Source organism: Xiphophorus hellerii, chromosome 19 (genome assembly GCF_003331165.1).
Source record: "Xiphophorus hellerii strain 12219 chromosome 19, Xiphophorus_hellerii-4.1, whole genome shotgun sequence".
NCBI lineage: Eukaryota > Metazoa > Chordata > Actinopteri > Cyprinodontiformes > Poeciliidae > Xiphophorus > Xiphophorus hellerii.
Genome location: NC_045690.1, coordinates 25804496 through 25828716, shown reverse-complemented (window position 1 = coordinate 25828716; position 24221 = coordinate 25804496). Strand labels below are relative to the sequence as shown.

The window sequence follows — 24221 nt, the reverse complement described above, 5'->3', positions numbered from 1 at the left end:
CGGTGTGAGCCACCACCAACACGTCACTGAGCAGTGAGCTCAGTGACGTGAGCAGTCAGCGTTTGCTGCCTCAAGTTAACGTTAGCTTCCAAGTCTCAGTTTCTTACAATGTAATGTTATTTAATTGCATTTCACAAATTACTTCAGGAGCATAACGAGGTGCAAAGCGTTTGCTAGCATGAGCTATTTTCACAAAACCCTTCAAAGGTGAACGTTGAACGTGTTTGGAGATTTGAGGACATGAGCTAATTCAAGCCACACCGGTTTCCTTGACCGGTGGTTCCGTTTGGCAAACAAACTGATCGGCCAGAAAACTGCTACCGTTGCACCTTTAATGAATGTAAAGATCATTACTACAAAATATACTTAGTAGTTATTAAAAGGAATACTTGAACATCTTCAGTATGTCTATTCAACAGAGCTTTCCTAAGGAAGAAAAATTTGACAATGTTCTCTATCCATCCTGTATGTACAGTATTTATTTATTATTCTTCATTTCTCTTTATCTGTCTCCCTTCCTCTTTCAATTTTTATCAATTGTATTTTTCTCTGTAATTATCAGGTTTATTTCCTTACCAAGTTCAGACTGTCAGGCTGTTTCCCCTCTGAGAGCCAAACCTGGTCAAAACTTTTATTCGGTGATGACTGAATTTTAGCTGCGTGTCAGGGCAGGGCTCACACGTCTTCATTTCTACAGTTGGCCCTTCGCCATATTAGGACATTTCCTCCCGCTGCTGCTAGCTGGAAGCTAAAGCTAGTTCCGCTTTTTTAACTTCACATTGAGCGCGAGCGAGCAGAGCAGTCGCATTACTTTTCTGTGACTTTAGCCGTTTTCTAGTGATGTTACGTGATGTGCCGAGGCTTCGAGGCGTGTGTCGAGTAATGGAGGGGGCGTTTCCGTAAAGCGCGTATCGAGGCTTGCTTCATTTAGGGGAGGAGCCGAAAACGATGACGTCAGAAGCCTCGCTGCCCGGCTGTACCACGTGACTGCTTCGGGAAGTGGCTCAGAGTTTGGCGTGGGGTTTGACAGCTTTAGAAACCCCACAGGCTCCATTCAAAATGTGGTTTGTTGTAGGCGAGTTGCGGTCAGTTGAGAGAGTTTTGATAGCAGAGTTTGGATAGTGGTTATTTAGTTTGGTGTTGAGAGAGAGAGAGAGAGAGAGTAGATTTAGGAGCGCGAGGACAGGATAGGAGTAGGATGGAGCCGGCGAGAAAGAGAAGGATTTCTCCTATGTGGGAACATTTCGATTTGATAAGCCCTAACAAGGTAAGGTGAACTGAACATTTGCAGATGCATTAGGTTTGCTTATGAGGAACTGTATTTTTCACTGTTTGTTATTTTCTGTAAAGGTGAGGTGTTTATTGTGCTCCAAGGAGTTGGGGTACAATAATAACACCTCATCCATGTAGTGTCAAAAAAGAGAAATCGTTTGAAACCAAAAACTGTGGAGAAATTGTTGTTTCTTAATAAAAATGCATGAAATCATCCAAGTTACACAAGCATTAGCCTATTCACTACCCCTTCCCTAGTTCCACAGGCACTTTCACTGTCCTCTGCCTGATTAAGCCCAGGCCATTTTTCTAGAGTCACAGAAAAACATTATTACACAACATGCCATATCACATGACACTACCATTTTGGGAATAATTACACACAGAGAATACATTCAAACAATATTTTATTATACACATATGTGTATACATAATTTATGTAGACAAATGATTTCATCCTACACCTTTTGTGAAGTCATTCCCAAGAGCCATAATAGACAAAAATTCAATGCATCACACGTGTTAAGATACAGCTGGCTGTGATTATACACCTGGCCAGTAGGTGGTTTCGTGTGCACATGAAGCCTCAAGAAATGAACCCTTTCTCGAACCAGTTGGCTCAAGTGGTTCAATGCCTCATGAGGCTTCATTTCACCATCACTACCGTTTTCTTTCTCTTTGAATCGTTCTTTTGCTGTTTTCCACTCACGGAAACCCGTTTCAAAGCATCACTGACTTTTAGCATCGTTTAAAATACAAAACACAGCCGCGGTGGATGGAGGAAAACTCAGCCTGTGTTTGGATGTACTCACCACTTGCGAGTTGGCTTTCAAAACGCGATCCGGAGAAGAATGGACCTTACCAGAGGGGCCGCTTTTCATTGGCTGATGTCCATTCTACGTGGTCACGTGCGTGGCCGTCTCACAAACACACTTAGCTTCCCGTTAGCTAAGTACAGCATAATGGCAGAACTGATACAACTTCTACACCTTGAAGCCTGTCTGCTACACAGTCTTACGTTAGATAAACAGAACAATATGCAATGTGTCTGTATCTGACATACACTAAAGGTTTTATTTTAGCAGGAAAGGCTTTGGACTAAACTGTTACTCGTGTTAGCCACGTTAGCACCAAGTACAGCTAGTCAATCAACCATCGCTGTGTTCAGGGAAGCGCTGATTAATAATTGAGAAATAAATATCAAGCCTGGAAACTTGATATCGTAACGGACTGAATGTTATGTTTTTAACGTAATATTTGCTCGTCTTGCGGGGCGCAGGCGGTTAACAGGTGTGCTTAAACTACACAGAGAGAGAGAGAGAGTAAAAAGGTAGGAGTGATTTTGAGTTGATCACCTGCTAATCAACCGCTGCTGTGTTAGCCATTTATTGGTGACAATTTTTAGAGTCAGATATAAAGACTGTAATGGATGTTGGACTGAATGGGGGAAGCTGGAGAACCCGGAGGGAACCCATGCATACACGGGGAAACTCTGCCACCGTGCAGCCCTCGCTTTCTTATATATGTTGCCTCACATTATTACTGGTTCATGTTATGTTTATTTATGTGAAGCATCCCTGTCATGTTTGGTGGTGTAGTGGAGCCAACTGCAGCACTGAGAACAATTCATTCAGCAGGTCATGTTTTCATCATTAGCTGTAAGTGGAAAATCGTCAGAATTTCTCTGAAATGTCTTGTATTCAATTCCTCTAAAGGCCATCACGTTTTTCCATAGTATGTTGTATATATATATATATATATATATATATATATATATATATATATATACAGTATATACTGTATATATAACGAATGGGGGAAGCCGGAGTACCCGGAGGGAACCCATGCATACACGTGGAAACTGCCACCGTGCAGCCCTTGCTTTTTTATAAACAGAAGTATAAAGGACTAAAACTACTATAAGTAAGAAAAGCTATAATAAAACAAAGCAAGATTTAATTAATTAATAACTAATAAAAATGAGCAACTACACTCTAAAAATGAATTAAAACAAGTCACAAAACAATTTATTGCAATTTATTGATCGCAATAAATTGCAACCAATTACTGGTTGCATTTTTAGAGTCAGATATACAGACTGCAATGGATGAACGTGGATGTTGGACTGAATGGGGGAAGCCGGAGTACCCGGAGGGAACCCATGCATACACGGGGAAACTCTGCCACCGTGCAGCCCTCGCTTTTTTAAACAGACGAATACAGGAACTAAAACTTCCACCAAGCAATATTTAACTAAAAATAACTAATAGAAATGAGCAAATACTAGGGAGGCCCAGATTAGCTAACTCTCACCTCTCTTTTGAATTTAAAACATCAGCGGTCCATGTTGGCTGGTTTTCTCTTATCTTTATACTGCCGCATAAATGATGGGGTGACAGCTTTTTTAAAACGCCTCCAAAATGAAACCTCTTTCACTGGGTTATTGTCTTCTTCAGAGGTGATGTCCTGATTTTGTCCGGGTTTTGATTGATGCCTGGTTTTCTGTGTCTCCATCTTGGTTTTTGTGGCAATCTTTGGATGGACTGCTTTTGATTGCCGCCTGAATTTCTTTGCTGAAACAAATTGGCGATGGACTGCTTTCAATTTTGAGGTCTCTGGAAATTCTGTCTGTGTTTTCACAGAGACCATTTTGTTCTTGTTCTCTCCTTGTGTAATCGCATTATGTCCCATTTTATACTCATCAGATGTGGCTTCACACTTTGCTGTCTGTGTTTGAGCTTCTGGGGACTTGGGCAAATTTTCTATTTCCTCTGAGTCTTGAAGCAGTCGCATCTGTTCATAGAGCTGGAGCTGTCTCAAACAACACTCATAACTATTTTCCAGGAAAGTTCTCCTTTCAATTCCCTCAGGCAGTGACGCAGTTGTTTTCCACAGTTCTTGAAGAAGATGGTGTAAATATTGTTGAAGGTCAACAATCAATTTAAATAAAGGTTGTGGCTCTTTTGGACATGGGAGAAGCAAAGGGATGGGGATTTCAGTGTTGTCGTGTTTGTAGCCTTCATCTTCAGAGGTTTGGTCGTCAGGGACCTCAGGGACGTTCTCTAACTGGACATTTTCTAGGGTTTGATCGTGAGAGACATCGGGAACATTCTCTAGCTGGATGTGTCCTGGTTCAGACACAGTTAAAGACGGTGGTGTATTTTTCATGTCCTCACAGGTCAATGGCTCTTTCTCTCCTGGCTCATTGTCTGTCTCCGGTGCTTTATAGATGGATTCATTTTCCGTATCCAGTTCAGTAGAGACGACAGTTTCCCTGGTATGAGCCTCCTGTTCTAAGCAGTCTGTCTGATCATCTTGTTTTTTCAGAACAGTACCATCATATTTTTCATCTGCATTTTCAGTGGATGAAATCTTACAAACCGATGGAGGGAAATCTTCTTGTGAGGTCTTCTTAACATCCTGAATCAATTGTTCCTCCTGTGTTTGAGCCACTTCCTCTTGTGTTTTAGGGATAATTTCCTTTATGGTGATCAATAAGACGTCCTGCATTTCTGTGATTTTAATTGAAATATGTTGATCAATAGGAGCGCGTAGCTCCACCCAGACCTTCAGTGGTAGCGGCTCCTCCTTCCTCTTCCTCTCAGGTGGTCTGTTCTTTCCTTTGTCATCCACAGTCTCCTGTGTTGCAGGGATGGGTTCAATGATCAGTGAATCGTAAAACTTTCCAGTATCGTCATTCAAACTATGTTCATGTTCTTCTAAACACATCATGAAGGGCACCTTCTTTTTCTCGCTACACATCGTCGTCTGTGGCTCAACTTCCCTCACAACAACATTGTTGGGTGTATCTATCTTAACGATAAGCTGGTTTGACGACATCCTTCTTTCAGTCAGAGATAAATCCGTTTTCTACTAGACTCTGTAAAGATTTCACACAAGCTCAGTGTCCGTTGCGTATCAAGCAAAGTTGAACTTCTTTTGAGTGTCGAAAGGAACTCCCAGGTGAATGTGTCGCGAACGGCTGCTATGCGGTTGTGACAAATCTTGATAAAGATGACAAGCCTAAATAAAGGTTTGATGTCACAAAATTCTGCCTATGACACGGTAGTGTGATGTCACACATTGTGACATTACACTACACTGCGGTGATGTCACGTTGCCATGGTTTCCTTTGAATTCAAACACTGATACTATAATATTTCAAATACTCAAGAAAACATCCGTTTATTCAATACCATTTATACATAAGTAACATATATTATCAGGGCCGGATTTAGGAGGGTGGGGGCCCCTGGGCTGGAGTCAGGATGGGGGCCTCTGGGCTAGAGTCAAAATATATATATATAGATATATATATTTTTTTGTATGTGTTTGTTTTGTTTTAGAGGATGAGCAGAAAATGACCGAACAGTAAGTTTTGACAACTTACAACTTTAAAAAGCCAGTTGTCACAAACTACAAACAACTCTGAACTCTTTTCTAGAAAGACTAAACCACATGTTGGGGTTGAAACTAGAATATGATGCTTGCATCACAAAATAAAATCACTGAATAGTTATTGTTGCCTGGACTTCAACACAAACTATAAAACAGATTGAGTGCAAGAAAGTGCAATGCTCAAATATACTTTTACAAAGCAAAGCGAGTAAAACAATATTTATACAAATATCCCCAGCATTTACAAGTCCATATAAGTACAAGTGGAAAACTCAAACTTTTTCTTTGGTTTTAAAGTTCTTGATAAATAGTGGAGGAAATAAATGTCAAAAAAGTGCTTCTCGTCGTCGGGTCCGGGAGTCGACAGCAGCGTCGAGACTACGTTGCCTCTGAATGGGGGTCGTGCTAACCCCTCCGCCACCACGGCACGCCCAGCTCAGTTTATCTTTATGTCACATTTAGGTTGCAGCACAAAGCTGTGGAGCCTTTAACTAGACAAAATGTAGTCAACAGTGATTACAGCTTTTTTTATTTTTTGCTTGTGAAACCAACTTGTCTTTTATTCCAGTTTAACGGTAAAGTTAAATCTTGTTTTAATAATAATAAAAAACAGTTGTAAATAATCTATTACCATATTTACTCTCTCGTTACTTTTACTACATTTTGTCTGTGACTTCCAAACTGAGAAAGGGGAAGTAAAAGAAAGTAAAACAGACTGAAGCCATTTCTGAAAAACCCAGAATATCACTGCAACATTAAGATTTGATTCATTTGAAATAAATACATAAAAAAAGTTCTTTAACTGTTGACAAGATGTTTGAAACATAAACGTCTTCATACCTGACAATTGGAGATTAAAAACTTATTTCTGATAGGACATGACAACAGCATCTCAAAAGATAATGTAAGAATCTCAAAGAAGTAACTTTAAAGCAGTTAAACTTTTTTAAATCTATTTTTATTTCTGATTAGCTCTTTCTATGTTTCCTCATGTAGCAGAAGCTCCACGTCTTCTTACTAATTTATAAGATCAAAGGGATTCCTTCAAAACATGTATTTTACATAACAGTATAAAATCTTTTTGTAACTTCAGTATTCTAATGTATATTAGTTTTATTTGAAATAAATCTATTTTGTTTGTCTTTTGTGTCATTTTGATTTGAAACCCCAGTAATTATTGACTTAACATTTAAATCTATTTATTTAGTAAATAACACAAAGAAATTCTGGTCGTTTCTTCTTCTCTGGCTTTACAAACCAGAGAAGAAACAAGCAAAAAAAAACAAAAAACATTTCTACTATTCATATCCATTTTTCTTTTAAATTACCAAAATTTGACATTTTAAAATAGTTTTTACTAAAAAGCTCCACCGCTTTCTGGGTTTTTCATAGATCATGTAAAGCAGGGGTGTCCAAACTTTTTGCAAAGGGGGCCAGATTTGGTGTGTTAAAAATATAGGGGGGCCAACCTTGGCGGACGTTCTTTACATATGACAGCAATTAATTTAAATACATTTCAGCGAGCTGTTGTGTGTTTCACATTTGCTTTTTTATTTTAATTTCAGCCATCTTAAGCATATGTTTTGGTTCATTTGAAACATACATATCAAAATTCAATTGACATTGAAAATTGAAATTAAATATTCATTTAACTTCACTTTTTTAACACTTTAACTTTTTGTAACAGTTGAAGAGAAGTAATTGTACTCTTGGGTGCAAATTACATTTGAAACATAAAAAAAAATCTCAAAATGGGAGTTTAATATTTACAGAATTTTTAAACACAATAACAGAGAAATTGTCATATCAACAAGTGCAGGGCTCATTTAAAATATGACAGTAACTATAAATGTTGATTGGCACACCTCTCTCTCGCTTGGCGACCCGGGGACAGGATGCGCGGTGATGATGTGCGCACTAGCGGTGTAGCTAGTGCGTACCTTACAGTCCAACCCTACATGCTTTCACTCCAGAATAATAAACAATAAACATAACCCCCCAGACTTCGGTTTTTCAGACTTAGGTCAATGAAAAATGATGACTTGTCCGCATTAGTGTGATGGGTGAAACTGAGATCTGGATTGCAGGACAAAGGTCAGGTCTGGCTCAATGGCAGTAGTATTGATGCGCAAGATGTCTTGTAAGTGAGAGTCCGATAGCCGTGTCCTCACATGGCTCTTATTTAATTTCATAACCGAGAATGTCTTCTCACACAAATACGTCGACCCAAACAAGCTTAGCATTTTCTTACCAAATGCTCGAATCTCTGGAAACCTGTCCTTATTCAGCTGTCGGTAAAAGTTGGCGAGAGTAAGCTGCTGGTGCTGACCGCGGATCTCACACTGCAGCTCAATGACCTCCAACTGCAAATAGTCTGGAACATCATCTGTGTCCACGGAGAAAGGTGAGGAAAAAAGAGTGATCTCCTTCTCGATTGCTGCAAAGTCCCGAAAGCGTTGTTTAAACTCTTCAGCCAGAGATGAAATATCTGACGCGTACCTCCTTGTTTGCACTGCGACATCGCTCTGTGGGAATCTGGCCATGATTTCTTGCAGCGCTGGAAAGTGCGCAGTGCTGGGCTGGGTCGACAACAGGTGTCTTTCAAACAGTTGCAGCTTGATTCCAAAGGCTTTGACATGTGAATATAGTTGGCTTATGACTGCATCTGGTCCTTGGAGACTGGTGTTGAGGACATTAAGATGCTTTGTAATGTCAACTAGAAACCCCAAATCAGCCAGCCAAATAGGGTCACTTAGTTCTCCCATAGGTTGTCCTTTTTCAGCCAAAAACTCACCGATTTCTTGCCTAAGTGAGTAGAAGCGTGACAGTGCAGAACCCCGACTGAGCCATCTCACGTCATTGTGATAGACAACATCTCCATATTCCGCATGAATCTCGCTGAGAAACTGTTGGAACTGACGGTGGCATAGCGCTCTGGAGCGGATATAATTAATTGACTTTATCACCGGTCCCATAACATGTTCGTATTGGAGATGTTTAGCACACAGAACTTGCTGATGAATGATGCAATGGAGTTTTACAGCTTTCCCTCCTTCTTCACTTACTTTGTTACTTATTAGTGTTGCTAATCCGCTTTGTTTGCCAGTCATCGATGGCGCGCCATCGGTAATTATCCCAGAAATTTTATTCCACGGGAGTTTCATGTTATCCACGGCAGCGCAAACAGAAGAGAATAAATCTGTTCCTCTTGTTTGGTTTTTCAGGCTCTGTAGGTCAAGTAGTTCTTCAGTAATATTCATTTCGTTGTCCACTCCTCTCAAAAAAATAAGTAACTGAGCAGTGTCAGAGGCGTCTGTGCTTTCGTCGCAAGCTAGTGAAAAAAGTCAAACTCCTTTCCTCTGATTCCCAATTGTCTTTTGATATCCGATGACACTTCTTCAATCCTGCGCGCCACAGTGTTACGTGCCAGGCAGACTTTGGCAAACTCTTGCTGCTTCTCAGGACAGATATTTTTTACCATTGTCATCACATAGTCTTTGATAAATTCACCCTCGGTGAAAGGTTTGCAATGCTTTGCGATCAGCGCTGCTACCTCGTAACTAGCCTTTGTAGCATTCTCGTTTGACTCTCGAGCTTTTGTAAAATATTGCTGCTGTGAGATTAAGCTAGCTTCAAGGTGTTTCAGTTTCTCGCTGCGTTCATTACCTGTGATCTTGTCATATGCCTCAGCATGTTTTGTTTGATAATGTCGCTTCACATTGAACTCTTTAAAAACAGCCACTGTCTCTTTACAAATGAGGCAGACACAGTTGTTACGTATTTCAATGAAGAAATAGTCCAATTTCCACCCATCCTTGAACCGTCGGCCCTCGCAGTCAACTTTCCTCCTTTTGCTAATTGCCGCCATTTTAGAAAATTGGGGGGCCTCACATACTAATTTGCTGTTCCTATTTCAGCCTCTAGATGTCAGCACTTAGAACACGCAAGTAACAGCGCTGCTGCCCAATGTATTACACGCGGGCCAGGCGTTATTGATTCTATGACGGAGGCTGCGGGCCTGATGAAAATTGACCACGGGCCGCATTTGGCCCCCGGGCCGGACTTTGGACATGTCTGATGTAAAGGAATATTTTTTGGAGAATCTCAACAGAAACCGGAGACATTTCAGCAGAATTAAAGCAGACTTTGAATCTTCAGCTAGCATGCAGCGTTAGCAGAGCGGCACGTCACACAGCCATGCAACCGCAGTAACAAAGCTGCAACAACACACTGCTGCAACTCCTACACACTCAGGGCAAAGCAGCGCGGGCCTGACGCTACATGGGAAGCGGTGTGTGTGGGTGTGTGTGTGTGTGTGTTGGGGGGCAGCAGGTATAAGCTCACCTTGAGCCCTCAAGTCTCCCGTTTCTCTCAAACTCGGTTGAGACTCTGAGGCGCCGTGAGAAAATTCACACAGGGAATCAGAGGAGAAGAAAACAACAAAACAGATGTGTTCCGAAGCTTGACTTTTTGGTTCAAACTAGCTTCAACCAGTCTGCATTTATACGTCAAATAAATGCTGCTTTGAATCCCGCTGGAAGTGACAGCTACTGCGTTCATGGGCAACGCACGTGGTGTTGTTTTCAACGGAAGTGACGTGAAAAGGCCCGAATGATGATCACCCGGTGACGTCAAAATGCTAAGAGATATATTAATAGTAGCGCCATTCTATAGCGGGCTGCACAGTGGCTCAGTCCATAAGGTTGTTGCCTTGCAGTCGGAAGGTTGTGGGTTCGCTTCCCAGCCTTTCTGCATGGAGTTTGCATGTTCTCCCTGTGCATGCGTGGGTTTCCTCCGGGTACTCCGGTTTCCTCCCACATTCCAAAAACATGACAACAAGGTAAGAGTTCATTGGTCACTCCAAATTCTCCCTAGGTGTGAGTGTGTTCCCCTTAGATAGAAATGGATGAATGGAAAATAAATTTTTTTTAATGATTTATGTTAATCGCCATATAGAGACCTAATAAATTCAGATGCTTTGACTCGCCAGTAAGCGCTTTGCTCTCCTCCCACAGAGCCTCCTTCCCAGTTTTTTGCCAGGTGACTGTTGAAGAGTTTGTCCATGGACAAACAGCAAATAGGAGCTTTGTTGGGGGTTTTTCTACGGCAAAATTAATAACAACGAATCAAAAGTTATTCAGTTCTTTTTGCTTGATTTGAAAAATATGCACAATTTGATGAATCGTTTTTTTCCCATTGTGAAACCAACTTTTTTTTTTAGCTAAGGCTAGGCTAACAGACATTAAGGGTGTGAGAAGCTTCTTACCCCAAGAAGGATCGATCAGCGATTAGTGCGTCGTTAAGCGCATCATTCAAGAGCGCATTAGTACGCGGCTGGCGTGCAGCGCCAGCAAACAGCGAGGTGTGAACCGGAAGGAAAACATGATGTCTACCACGTGAGGGAGGGCCCTTTCTATACAGACAGCGCCACAACCAACTAAATTCAGGCACTTGTGTGACGCGATCAGAGCCCACAGGGCATATTGCCACACAAGTATAGTTGTCATGTTTATCACTCCTTATGCTGCCACCTACTGGCCAACCAGTTCACAATGACATTTTTGAAACTTTCACTGCTGGTGTGACATTATATTTCTGCTTTCAGTTTCCGACCTCCAAATGGGGAAAACATCTCTCTGTCGTAAAGCATGGTTTGGAAGAAAAATTCAAATTCAAAATTCAATTCAAAAATACTTTATTGATCCAAAACAGGGGTCACCAACACGGTGCCCGTGGGAACCCGGTTGCCCCAGGGGACAAAAAGGAGACATTTGGAAACTGCTACTTGGATGATTGTACAGCTTAAATACACTCCTGATCAAAATCTTAAGACCAGTCCAAAAATTGCAAGAATTAGCATTTTGCACCATTGAATCTTAAGAAGGTTCTAAGTAGAGCTTCACAATGTTAAAAGGACAAATCAGTGCAAGAGACAAGAACATTTGAGCAGGGAATTGTCTGAAAACTGCATTTACACTCAAACATAATTTCTTCAGCTGATCAAAAGTTTAAGACCATAGTCTTTAAAAGCCAAAAGCTGTGCAAACATCTGGATTCCATGTCATTTTCTGTGAAGTTTTTACACTGTCAAGACCTCCTGATGGCAAAAGCAAAAAAGCTCACTGACTTTGAACGTGGTAGGATTGTTGAGCTGCATAAGCAAGGCCTTTCACAACGTGCCATCGCTGCTGAGGTTGGACACAGTAAGACAGTCATTTTGCATTTTTTTAAACGATCCTGAGGGTTATGGAACAAAAAAGTCAAGTGGTAGACCCAAAAAAATGTCACCAGCTCTGAGCCACAGGATCCGATTGGCTGTCCGTCCAGACACGGGACGATCCTCTACCCAAATTAAGGCCATTACTGGTGCTGACTGCAGCCCAATAACCATCAGACGGCATCTGCGAGAGAAGGGCTTCAGAAACAAAAAACGTCTTCAAAGGCCACGTCTTCTTCAACGCCACAGAATTGCCCGTTTGGACTTTGCAAGGGTGCACCAAACATGGGACATTGAAAGGTGGAAGAAAGTTGTCTTCTCTGATGAGAAAAAATTTAACCTTGATGGTCCTGATGGCTTCCAACGTAACTGGCATAACAGGGAGATCCCACCTGAGATGTTTTCTACACGGCACAGTGGTGGGGGTGCCATCATGATTTGGGGTGCGTTTTCCTTCAATGGAACAATGGAGCTTCAGGTTGTGCAGGGGCGTCAAACAGCAGCTGGCTATGTGGAGATGTTGCAGCGGGCATCCCTCATGACTGAGGGCCCTCGTCTGTGTGGTAATGATTGGGTTTTTCAACAGGACAATGCTGCAGTTCACAATGCCCGCCTGACAAAGGAGTTCTTCCAAGAGAATAACATCACTCTTTTGGACCATCCTGCATGTTCCCCGGATCTAAACCCAATTGAGAACATTTGGGGATGGATGGCAAGGGAAGTTTACAAAAATGGACATCAGTTCCAGACAGTGGATGCCCTTCGTGAAGCCATCTTCAACACTTGGAGCAACGTTCCCACTAGCCTCCTGGAAACACTGGCATCAAGCATGCCTAAACGATTGTTTGAAGTCATCAACAAGAATGGTGGAGCTACTCATTACTGAGTCCTTTTTTTTGACACTTTGTTTCTGTTTTGGGGGGTTTTCGGGTTTTTTTGAGCTATGGTCTTAAACTTTTGATCAGCTGAAAAAATCATATTTGAGTATAAATGCAGTTTTCAATTAATTCCCCGCTCAAAAGGTTTTGTCTCTTACGCTGATTTCTTCTTTTAACATTGTGAAGCTCTACTTAGAACCTTCTTAAGATCCAATAGTGCAAAATGCAAATTCTTGCAATTTTTTGACTGGTCTTAAGATTTTGATCAGGAGTGTACCTCTGAATATAGATTTGATTTAGATTTTTTTTTTACTTATCTTTTAAGTCCTTTTGTTCATAGTTTTAAGTCGTTGGCTATTTTGGAAGCAATGTTCTTGAAATCGATGGACGACCCGGATATCCTTTTGAAGCGGACGCCGTTCAGGGAGAGACGGGGGAGCTTGCAGACCTCCATCTCCCACTGGACCAGGTTCTCGGCCCGCCCGTCGCCATGGACGCAGAGGAGCAGGAAACTCTCTTGCTGTTCGTAGTCGCAGTTGTTGGCGTCGAGCACCTTGCGGATCTCCCTCATGATGTCGCAGGGCTCCATGGAGCTGGTGGTTCTCATATTCCAAGTGAATCTGAGGGAGCGGGGCTTACCGTCTTTAATTTCCCCTTTCTGATCCCCAGGTACATGGCGACTGTGGGGAGAAAGACACGGAGGAGAGCTTGGCTTAGAATAAATTAAAATCCTGCTGGGATTGTTTGCAACAAATCTTTCACAGAAGTGACTTTTTGTTTCTTTTAGGGGCGGCAGTGAATGAAACCATAAAGTCTAATAAAGCTGAAGTTTTTCTTACTGTGACCTGAGCCGCTCTGAGCTCAGTTTATCTTTATGTCACATTTAGGTTGCAGCACAAAGCTGTGGAGCCTTTAACTAGACAAACTGTAGTCAACAGTCATTACAGCTTTTTTTATTTTTTGCTTGTGAAACCAACTTTTCTTTTATTCCAGTTTAGCGGTAAAGTTAAATCTTGTTTTAATAATAATAAAAAACAGTTGTAAATAATCTATTACCATATTTACTCTCTCGTTACTTTTACTACATTTTGTCTGTGACTTCCAAACTGAGAAAGGGGAAGTAAAAGAAAGTAAAACAGACTGAAGCCATTTCTGAAAAACCCAGAATATCACTGCAACATTAAGATTTGATTCACTGTACATAAATAAATTTTAAAAAAGTTCTTTAACTGTCGATAAGATGTTTGAAACATAAACTAGTGATGGGTCCGGTAACACCGATGCGTCGGCGCATGTGTCAAGCTCATAGACCAAAATCAGCGTCGGTGCGCTTATCGTTTTCAGCAAGTCACGTGACCGATACAGGAACTGTTTCCAAATGACACTGGTGCGCCAAACTGTTTATATATGGAAGCCAATCTGTCAACGGGATGCATTTGCCAAAATAATTCTTGATCTTTTACGGTACAGCGTCAACTATGGAGCCTCAAGGCAAACGAAAGGTTTGGTAGTATGGGGCCATTTTAATCTTACGTCAGAAAATAAGGTATTGGTTCTCACTTCGTAGTTGTTTCATCCGGTTCTTTCCAGTTTCTACTCGATCTATCTGAATCCAAATTCAGCTGAAACCGACTCTTAGTTTACTTTCATATTATGTTCTGCAGGTTAAGTTTTGCATGTTTCTCCTTTGAAATTATACATTTCATAATTTTATTCTTAAATTACCCTCCATAAATAAAAATCTTTAGGCAGAAAAAAGGGAAATAAAGACAATCCCGCTATAAATAAATACAAAAAAGACATTTCCAGCAAAACACATCCATAAAGATCTGCGTACAAAATATAAAAGACAAAATGTAAGTTATGTGAACAATATACAGTGTCACTAAAATCTGTTTTATTTAGATAAATTCACCTCCTCAATGCTGAGGCATAGGGCATCAGAATGAAGTCACAGATACACCTGGATAAACTCAGGTATACAGCCAGTCTACAAATTACTCAGCTGCTTTTTATCAATTATTTCATATAAATGTATTGTTTACTTCATTTTTTCTACAGCAGGAGAAGTTGTGTCAAAAAAACGGAACAGATTAAATTTCAAAATTTTAGAAAAACCTTTTTTTTTTTTAAATGAAAATTTGTGGGAAAAAACACCAACAAAAAACCCCAGTCCACAAGCATCCTCATTCCAAACACAATCGCTTTCATTTTCATCACTTGGTTCATGTTCACATTACTTATTGACTGTATCAAAGAATATCAAATATATTTTGATTTTAACTGAAGATATGACATTATACAATATATAATATACAATGAAATTAAATGACTTAAATCTTATTGTATAGACTAGGTCATCAAATCAGTCTGTGAACTGCGTTGCCTGTAGGGATTTTTAATGTCCAGCAGGTGTCAGTATTCAGTGACACAGTATTGACGCGGTATCAATACAGTTTTGCTTTGGGTCAAAACGATACATGACGCCTCATTTACCCATCACTAACATAAACATCTTCATACCTGACAATTGGAGATTAAAAACTTATTTCTGATAGGAAATGACAACAGCATCTCAAAAGATAATGTAAGAATTTCAAAGTAACTAAACTATTTATAACATTCCTCAATAATCAATAAAAAAAATATTGACTGACTTTAAAGCAGTCAAACTTTTTTAAATCTATTTTTATTTCTGATTAGCTCTTTCTATGTTTCCTCACGTAGCAGAAGCTCCACGTCTTCTTACTAATTTATAAGATCAAAGGGATTCCTTCAAAACATGTATTTTACATAACAGCATAAAATCTTTTTGTAACGTCAGCATTCTAATGTATATTAGTTTTATTTGAAATAAATCTATTTTGTTTGTCTTTTGTGTCATTTTGATTTGAAACCCCAGTAATTATTGACTTAACATTTAAATCTATTTATTTAGTAAATAACACAAAGAAATTCTGGTCGTTTCTTCTTCTCTGGCTTTACAAACCAGAGAAGAAACAAGCAAAAAAAAAAAAAAACAACATTTCTACTTTTCATATCCATTTTTCTTTTAAATTACCAAAATTTGACATTTTAAAATAGTTTTTACTAAAAAGCTCCACCGCTTTCTGGGTTTTTCATAGATCGTGTAAAGGAATATTTTTGGAGAATCTCAACAGAAACCGGAGACATTTCAGCAGAATTAAAGCAGACTTTGAATCTTCAGCTAGCATGCAGCGTTAGCAGAGCGGCACGTCACACAGCCATGCAACCGCAGCAACAAAGCTGCAACAACACACTGCTGCAACTCCTACACACTCAGGGCAAAGCAGCGCGGGCCTGACGCTACATGGGAAGCTGTGTGTGTGTGTGTGTGTGTGTGTGTGTTGGGGGGCAGCAGGTATAAGCTCACCTTGAGTCCTCAAGTCTCCCGTTTCTCTCAAACTCGGTTGAGACTCTGAGGCGCCGTGAGAAAATTCACACAGGGAGTCAGAGGAGAAGAAAACAACAAAACAGATTGTGGATTGTGCACAACACAAATCATTTCTCATCAATTTCAGTGAATGGAAGAGAAAAGAAAAGAGAAATAAAGTGTGTGACGGAATACGTTAGCGACGGTGTGAGCCACCACCAACACGTCACTGAGCAGTGAGCTCAGTGACGTGAGCAGTGAGCTCAGTGACGTGAGCAGTGAGCTCAGTGACGTGAGCAGTCAGCGTTTGCTGCCTCAAGTTAACGTTAGCTTCCAAGTCTCAGTTTCTTACAATGTAATGTTATTTAATTGCATTTCACAAATTACTTCAGGAGCATAACGAGGTGCAAAGCGTTTGCTAGCATGAGCTATTTTCACAAAACCCTTCAAAGGTGAACGTTGAACGTGTTTGGAGATTTGAGGACATGAGCTAATTCAAGCCACACCGGTTTCCTTGACCGGTGGTTCCGTTTGGCAAACAAAATAGCCGCTACAAACTCAACCCCTACCTTCTCCGAAGCTTGACTTTTTGGTTCAAACTAGCTTCAACCAGTCTGCATTTATACGTCAAATAAATGCTGCTTTGAATCCCGCTGGAAGTGACAGCTACTGCGTTCATGGGCAACGCACGTGGTGTTGTTTTCAACGGAAGTGACGTGAAAAGGCCCGGATGATGATCACCGGTGACGTCAAAATGCTAAGAGATATATTAATAGTAGCGCCATTCTATAGCGGGCTGCACAGTGGCTCAGTCCGTAAGGTTGTTGCCTTACAGTCGGAAGGTTGTGGGTTCGCTTCCCAGAACTACTGTAGGAGTTTGCATGTTCTCCCTGTGCATGCGTGGGTTTCCTCCGGGTACTCCGGTTTCCTCCCACACTCCAAAAACATGACAACAAGGTAAGAGTTCATTGGTCACTCCAAATTCTCCCTAGGTGTGAGTGTGTTCCCCTTAGATAGAAATGGATGAATGGAAAATAATTTTTTTTTAAATGATTTATGTTAATCGCCATATAGAGACCTAATAAATTCAGATGCTTTGACTCGCCAGTAAGCGCTTTGCTCTCCTCCCACAGAGCCTCCTTCCCAGTTTTTTGCCAGGTGACTGTTGAAGAGTTTGTCCATGGACAAACAGCAAATAGGAGCTTTGTTGGGGGTTTTAATAACGAATCAAAAGTTATTCAGTTCTTTTTGCTTGATTTGAAAAATATGCACAATTTGATGAATCGTTTTTTTCCCATTGTGAAACCAACTTTTTTTTAGCTAAGGCTAGGCTAACAGACATTAAGGGTGTGAGAAGCTTCTTACCCCAAGAAGGATCGATCAGCGATTAGTGCGTCGTTAAGCGCATCATTCAAGAGCGCATTAGTACGCGGCTGGCGTGCAGCGCCAGCAAACAGCGAGGTGTGAACCGGAAGGAAAACATGATGTCTACCAGGTGAGGGCAAGTATACCCAAGTACACCTAGCTGCAGCAAACAGAAAGGGGCGGGGACGGACCACTGTCAGTCTCATACCTTATATGGAAATGTGACTATTTCATTCCGGAAATGAAGGGGGCGCTAGTGACACTATTTCCTGTACCGACCGTGTTATAATAATTATACTAATAATAACGTATTTTATTTGCCAACGCCTTTTAAAACACCCAAGAAGACTTTCAACATTAAAAATACAAATTAAATAGTAAAGAAATGGCTGCAAAACGTGATATGTCACGTGGTATGTCTGTCACGTGGTAAGTCACTTTTGATTTTCAAATCTGTATTAAATCTTTATTTAAAATGATATTAGTAACAAACAATCTAGAATAAGCAACAATAAGGAAACATTATGGAGATGTATTTATCTATCCTTACACCCAATCTATCCAAACAAAAGTAATAAAACATGAATCAAATCAATATTTTGGAGACAAATGTACATTACATTAAGAGCACATTTATCCATCCATTAATTATCATGAATTATCCCTATAGTTGGGTCATGAGGGCTGCTGACCCTGGACATATCGCCTGTCCATATTATTAGTTGAAAATGGTCTCAAAACAACAACATTGTTGGTTTTTACCACATGGGATAGTTTATCGTCTGACAAAACATTCAAAGTGTTTAATCAGTTTTCGTTTTGTTGTGTTTTTTCTTCAGGCGGTGCTGCATCTGTGGGTCATGATTGTTCTTCTAACTTACACACCGGAAATGCACGGCAGCCCTGACGGAAGATAGAAGGCAACCGGAAATTCCTAGATTTTTCTGTGGCCTGCAACGTAAGGAAGCTGCTGGAAAATGGGCCCTGGGACCTGACTCTCCCTGTTTTGCACACACAATGCTACGAACTGAAGGCATTTGCTCGCTTTTCTTGTTGGTTTCTTGGGCTGATGGCCGAGAGCTGCAATGAGTTTTAACATGAATACAGAGTGGTTATACTGTGTTGGTTTTGTTCTCCACGTTAAACTTTCCTTCCGCTGTACTCTTAAGAGATTGTATGCAACACTATGTAAAAACAAAGGATTTTAATAAATATGCAAGAGGAGAAAACGTTGCGTTATTTCTTGGTGGTCCCTAAATTCACCCAAACCAATCGTTCTGGTTGCAGTGCTTTTGCAAAAGCATTCAGTCATTTTCACATTTTGTCTTGTTACAATCGCAAACCTTTTTTTTTTTTTTGCATTTTACTGGAATTTTATGTAACAGATAAAAGCAAAGCAGCACTTAAAATGTGAAGTGGACGTATGAAAATGTCAGCGTTTCAGATGGTTGGGAAACAAATACATCATCATCATCAAATGTTAACTGTTAGGTTTATCATTTAGGAAAACTGGAAAAAAAAGGACTAAAATCAAAAAGATTCATGTACTGCATGGCTTTATGGCTTTTCTTTTTGTTTCATAACTCGGCATGGTGACTTAAAGGTTTGTAGCTTCTGTCTTGGTTCTTTGTTGACCACTGTGTAGCGGTCAACAAACAACCAGACTTAATCATTTTATGTTTTGTTTTATTTTTATATTTCTCAGTCGTTGCAAAAATATTTCAGCCAAACTCTTATTGTAATAGATTATTTTGCCCGTAATGTCCGTCTCATGTCTTCATGCCGGGCAGCTGGACGGTGCTGCTGGTGAAAGCCGTCCTGACTGGCGCCGTCTCTCTCTGCTCACTCCTCCTGTTTGTCGCTCTGGTTCACAGCAACTGAAGAAGCAGCAGGCCGTAAAAAAAAAACCTTCCACAGTCTCGGCTCAAACTGGAGGAAAGGTTTTCATAAGTCAGAGTCAGAGCTGTGAAGCTTCAAAGGCGATCGGTGTTGGCTACTTGGAGTTGACCGACTTGATCCACCAACTGGTTCAGCTTCCAGTTTGTTTCATTGGTTATGAGTCCATGAGGAAAAAGAGCGTTCTCTGGGTAACTTTTCTACCCAACCCTTCAGTGAATCAGTTGAAGCTAAGGGTCGAAGGTCAACACCAGGAAACTTCTTCAGTGTGACTGCTTGTGTTTGTTTTTAAAATGTGAATTTTGTATTTATGTAACTACAAATGAATTAACACTAAAAAAACATTTCTTTTAAACCTGTTCTCCAGTTTGTGCTTTGATCAGTTATGAAGTTCTATTAAAAATGTGGGCGTTCCTTTAATATATAACGTTTCCAAAAATGATTATGGTTCAAATAAAAAGACTCCAGAAATAACAGATTGAAAGAAGAACATTTTATTCAACTCAAGAGGTACAGCACTGATGAATTTTGTGTTATGGGCCATTAATAATGAAAACAATAACAAATAGAAAACAAATCTGCCTTCTAACTATTTATTCTGACGTTTTGTTTTGGCTCTTGAATAATCAGAATCTCGTCTCCAGCCAGGCACCAGAAACCTCGCTGTCCGCTTCCAGAGTCATTGATGTTTTAATGGACAGGAGAGTCGAGCTGAGGAAACAGAAGAACAAATTTGAGAAACGCAGAGTTCCAACGCACGTCATTAAATGCTGAAACTTTTCTGAGATGTCTCAGCAGCTTCAGTTTCTGCTCACCTACCTGTTACATCCAGAGTAATGGTGCCAGGTGAGGTCCATCTCCCCAGCGGTCGGTCTGCCTCAAACCTGTCACAACGGGGGGGAATTTAATGAGAATTGTTTACTGAACTGTATGTATAAAAGTGTTTTAGCGTTGCTCACTGTAAATAAACTTTTTGCACGTTAAAATTTGTTTATTTTTTTGCTTCTATGATCTAACAGGAAGGAAAACCAAGGTTTCAATTCTTGAATAATTAAGAAAATAATCTCAACTATAGAATGGCTGAAAAGTTAAGGTTGTAAAAAATGTATTTAGTACCAGCAGATGCTGTGTAAACCTGGGGCCACTGGATCGTCTGCCTTTTTCGGCAGGCAGAGTATTTTCGTTTTAGTCCTCAGTCCTCTCTGTCTTCTCTCGCCTGATTGGTCCAGTGATGCTGGCGAATCATCACATGATCAGACACACATTCCTTAATCTCTGTCTAAATCACGGATTATTGGAAGAGACTTTCTGATCAAAGTCATCATCATGTCCTCACCTTTCCCACAAGCTGTTACAACCAGTAGATCAGCAGGTGGAGCAGGTCTTTTGCTTTAATTGTTGGTCAACTCCAGTCATCACATGAGTTCACAGAGAAATGAAATAAAGAGAGAAGATAAAGTTAAGGAGGAAAATATGCATGAACAGCAGACAGCTTCTAACTTTCAGCTCAGCTCTCTGCAGCTATATTTGAAATGATTAGTCATGTTGCGTAGATATAAATGTTCTTACTTTTTTTGTCAACTGGGTTCTCTTATCTTCCTCCACCTGACTGGTGGTGCTGAAGGTGGAGGATTCCAGGCGGAGCTGGTCTTCTGCTTTAATTGTTGGTCAACTCATGTCATGTGACATGAGTTGACGTAGAAATGAAATCCAGAGAAAAGACAACAGGGTTAACAAATAGAACATAGGTGGACAGAAGGAAGAACAATTTTGAAATTTGAGCTCAATTTCATCCATATTTAAAATGAAAATAAGTTTTCTTACTTTTTTTGTCAACTGGGTTCTCTTATCTTCCTCCACCTGACTGGTGGTGCTGAAGGTGGAGGATTACAGGCGGAGGAGATCCAACCTGGGATGATCAGAGAATCAGAAATCTGAGAAGTCTGAACTTGGGTCGGGTATTTTTTTAATGTCTATTCTTCTTTTGTGATTTTTCTGTGTTGTAACACATGAACATGCTATTGGCCATATAAACTATTTGTTTCATGAGATTAATAGTTTATCTACATAAAACTTTACTCCACATGCTCTCCATTTCCTTTCCTCTGATCCTGTTCTCTAGTGTCTCTCTGAATAAAAGCTCTTAATTAAATCCTTCAATCATAAATTATGTCTATGTTCTCCTTTGTCTTCTAATTTCTTATTGTCCTGATGCTTTAATTTGGTTTCTGATACAACGTATTGTCAGGCAAGCATTCCTTACTTAATGTAAATTTTAACTCTATGTGGTTGAGCACTTTGTAAATTACTAATAACTTCTATTTCTATTTTTATTTAGTAAAGCTGATGGTCCCCACCACCAGCAGGAGGCAAGCAGTATCATGTGAATGTGGAAAAACTTACAAGCCGTGTGAAAAACAAGGGGTCCAGAAGGACAGGAACCACATGGACGACGACGAAAGGATCCAGCGATGAGCAGCTAAAACCTGAAAGATTAAAACCTTGGAGAGTGGATTAGTGGAGGAACAGAATAGAATAATTTACTATATCAGAGAGCACCGCGTGGGGAAGAACCGCTATTTCACCCTGAAACATGGGGAAGATGAGAGGAAGACACAAAGACGAAGAAAACTCCGGTGCAAGGCGCTACCTAAGGCTTCCTGAGTCCTGCCAGAATCCTCAACATCTAAAATGCTACATCTAGCAGCGGGATAAAGAAAAGCCCCGGTGCAACGCGCTACCTAAGACTTCCACAGGCTTGCTAGAAATCCATTGGCTTTAATAAAAAAAAAAAAAAAAAACAGAGAAATGATGATATGTCCTCATGTGACTTCCCAAATAGGTCCTCAGTTTTTACGGATCCCAATCTAATCAGAGTCACTTGAAACGTAGCGAGGTCTAAACCACACGTGTCTGGAACTCGCTCTTGCTGTAGTTCCACTAGATGTTGAAGGTGTCGGTTCCTCTTCTATGTCCTTTTCAGTCTCCATCCGGAAACGGAAGTCAGGGGATGACAAAGTTGGATTTTCACAGTGTGTTGATGGTGAAGGACTGAAAACGCGGGGTGACAAAACGGGATCTTCACAGTGCGCCGATGGTGAGGGACTGATGTCAGGGGATGAGAGAAAAAGATCCTCTTGCATCGTCCCTCGTGAGGGACTGAGGACAGGGGATGACAAAACAGGACGTTTACGTGGCATTCTATACGAGGGACTGAGGACGGGGGATGGCAGACCAAGATCCCCACACGACATCCTTGGTGAGGGACTGAGGACAGGGGATGACAGACCAGGATACTCACACGATGTCCTTGGTGAGGGACTGAGGATAGGGGATAACAAAACAGGAAGTTTACGCGCCATTCTATACGAGGGACTGAGGACGGGGGATGACAGACCAGGATCCCCACACGCTGTCCTTGGTGAGGGACTGAGAACAGGGGATAACAGAATAGGATCTTCATGGTCTGTCTTTCGGTATGGAATGAACAGAGGGGTTGACGGAATGGGCTCGTCCTCCCATTCTTTACCATATCTCCATGCCATCCTTCTGCCGATACTTTGAAGGACCTCGTCCCAAATGGGATCTTCATTATACTACTGTGCCGTCTTGGCTGGGAGCTCCTCTTCAGCAACAGTGTCTCTAGTCCTCTTGGCTGGGGGCTCCTCTTCAGCAACACTGTCCCTGGTCCTCTTGGAGGGGAGCACATCCTCAGTTTGATTCTCCCTGACCCTCTTGGCAGAGGGCTCCTGTCTAGCATCATCACTATTCCTGGTCCTCTTGGCTGGGAGTTTCACTTCAGTAACACTGTCCCTGGTCTTCTTGGCAGGGAGCTCCTTTTCAGCAAGAGTGTCCTTACTCCTCTTGGCTGGGGGCTCCTCTTTAGCAACAGTGTCCCTGGTCCTCTTTCCTGGGGGCTGCTCTTCAGCATCACTGTCCTTTGTCCTCTTTCCGTTTATGCCAGTCACAGATGTCGCATGAGTCACGTCCTCTTTTGAACCTACCCGATCGCTAGGCTTGGATGGTGTGTCATCCTCCTTCGCATCAACCACCTTCTTTGGAATTCTAATGGCACGGCAAAAAGTCACTAAATTTCTCCAACCTGCCAGAGGTTGCGGCGAGGCACTGATAGGAATGGAGTCCTCTGGACGCAAAATGGGCTCTTCCGGTTTGTCAAAGCTGGAAGGAAGCACTGTACCAGAACCAAGCTTTAATGGTGGGTTGTCCTCCTTCGCAGCATCCACCTTCTGTGTAATGCTCCTGGCGCGGCCAGAAGTCAAAGAAGCCCCGTCCTCTTCCAAACCTACCTGATGGTGTTGCGAGGTACCAATAGGTCTGGAGTTCTCTGGACGCAAAATGGGCTCTTCCGGTTTGTCAAAGCTGGAAGGAAGCACTGTACCAAAACTAAGCTTTAATGGTGGGTTGTCCTCCTTCGCAGCATCCACCTTCTGTGTAATGCTCCTGGCGCGGCCAGAAGTCAAAGAAGCCCCGTCCTCTTCCAAACCTACCTGATGGTGTTGCGAGGTACCAATAGGTCTGGAGTTCTCTGGACGCAAAATGGGCTCTTCCTGTTTGTCAAGTCCAGACGTGAATTCAAGTGAAGTACAAGGAGCCGTGTCTTCTTCAGGCTTCTCAGCTACCCCAATGTCTTTTATGTATTTGAAATTTGGGGGAAGAATCTCAAGAATCTCAGAGCGCAGTGACGCAGCACTGCCACGGTCCACAGCGGAGCTCAGCTGATCAAGCTTCGAATTGAGATGTTTCAATGACTGTTCAAGCACTCCTATGCCCCACAGGAATT

The 24221-nt window shown here is 41.3% G+C and overlaps 1 protein-coding gene and 1 long non-coding RNA gene across 2 annotated transcripts in view; one reads left to right on the top strand and one right to left on the bottom strand.

Moving 5' to 3' along the window:
* LOC116708618 (MAP/microtubule affinity-regulating kinase 3-like) overlaps positions 1 to 24221 on the top strand; it is a gene marked incomplete at its 5' end in the record, with an annotated part of 485947 nt that overhangs the window by 231664 nt on the left and 230062 nt on the right. The window lies entirely within an intron of this gene.
* LOC116708620 (uncharacterized) lies at positions 20035 to 20948 on the bottom strand. The gene is made up of 4 exons (XR_004336721.1): positions 20757 to 20948; positions 20537 to 20654; positions 20240 to 20304; positions 20035 to 20131 (listed from the first exon to the last, which is right to left on the bottom strand). It is a non-coding gene; the product is annotated as an uncharacterized LOC116708620 (long non-coding RNA).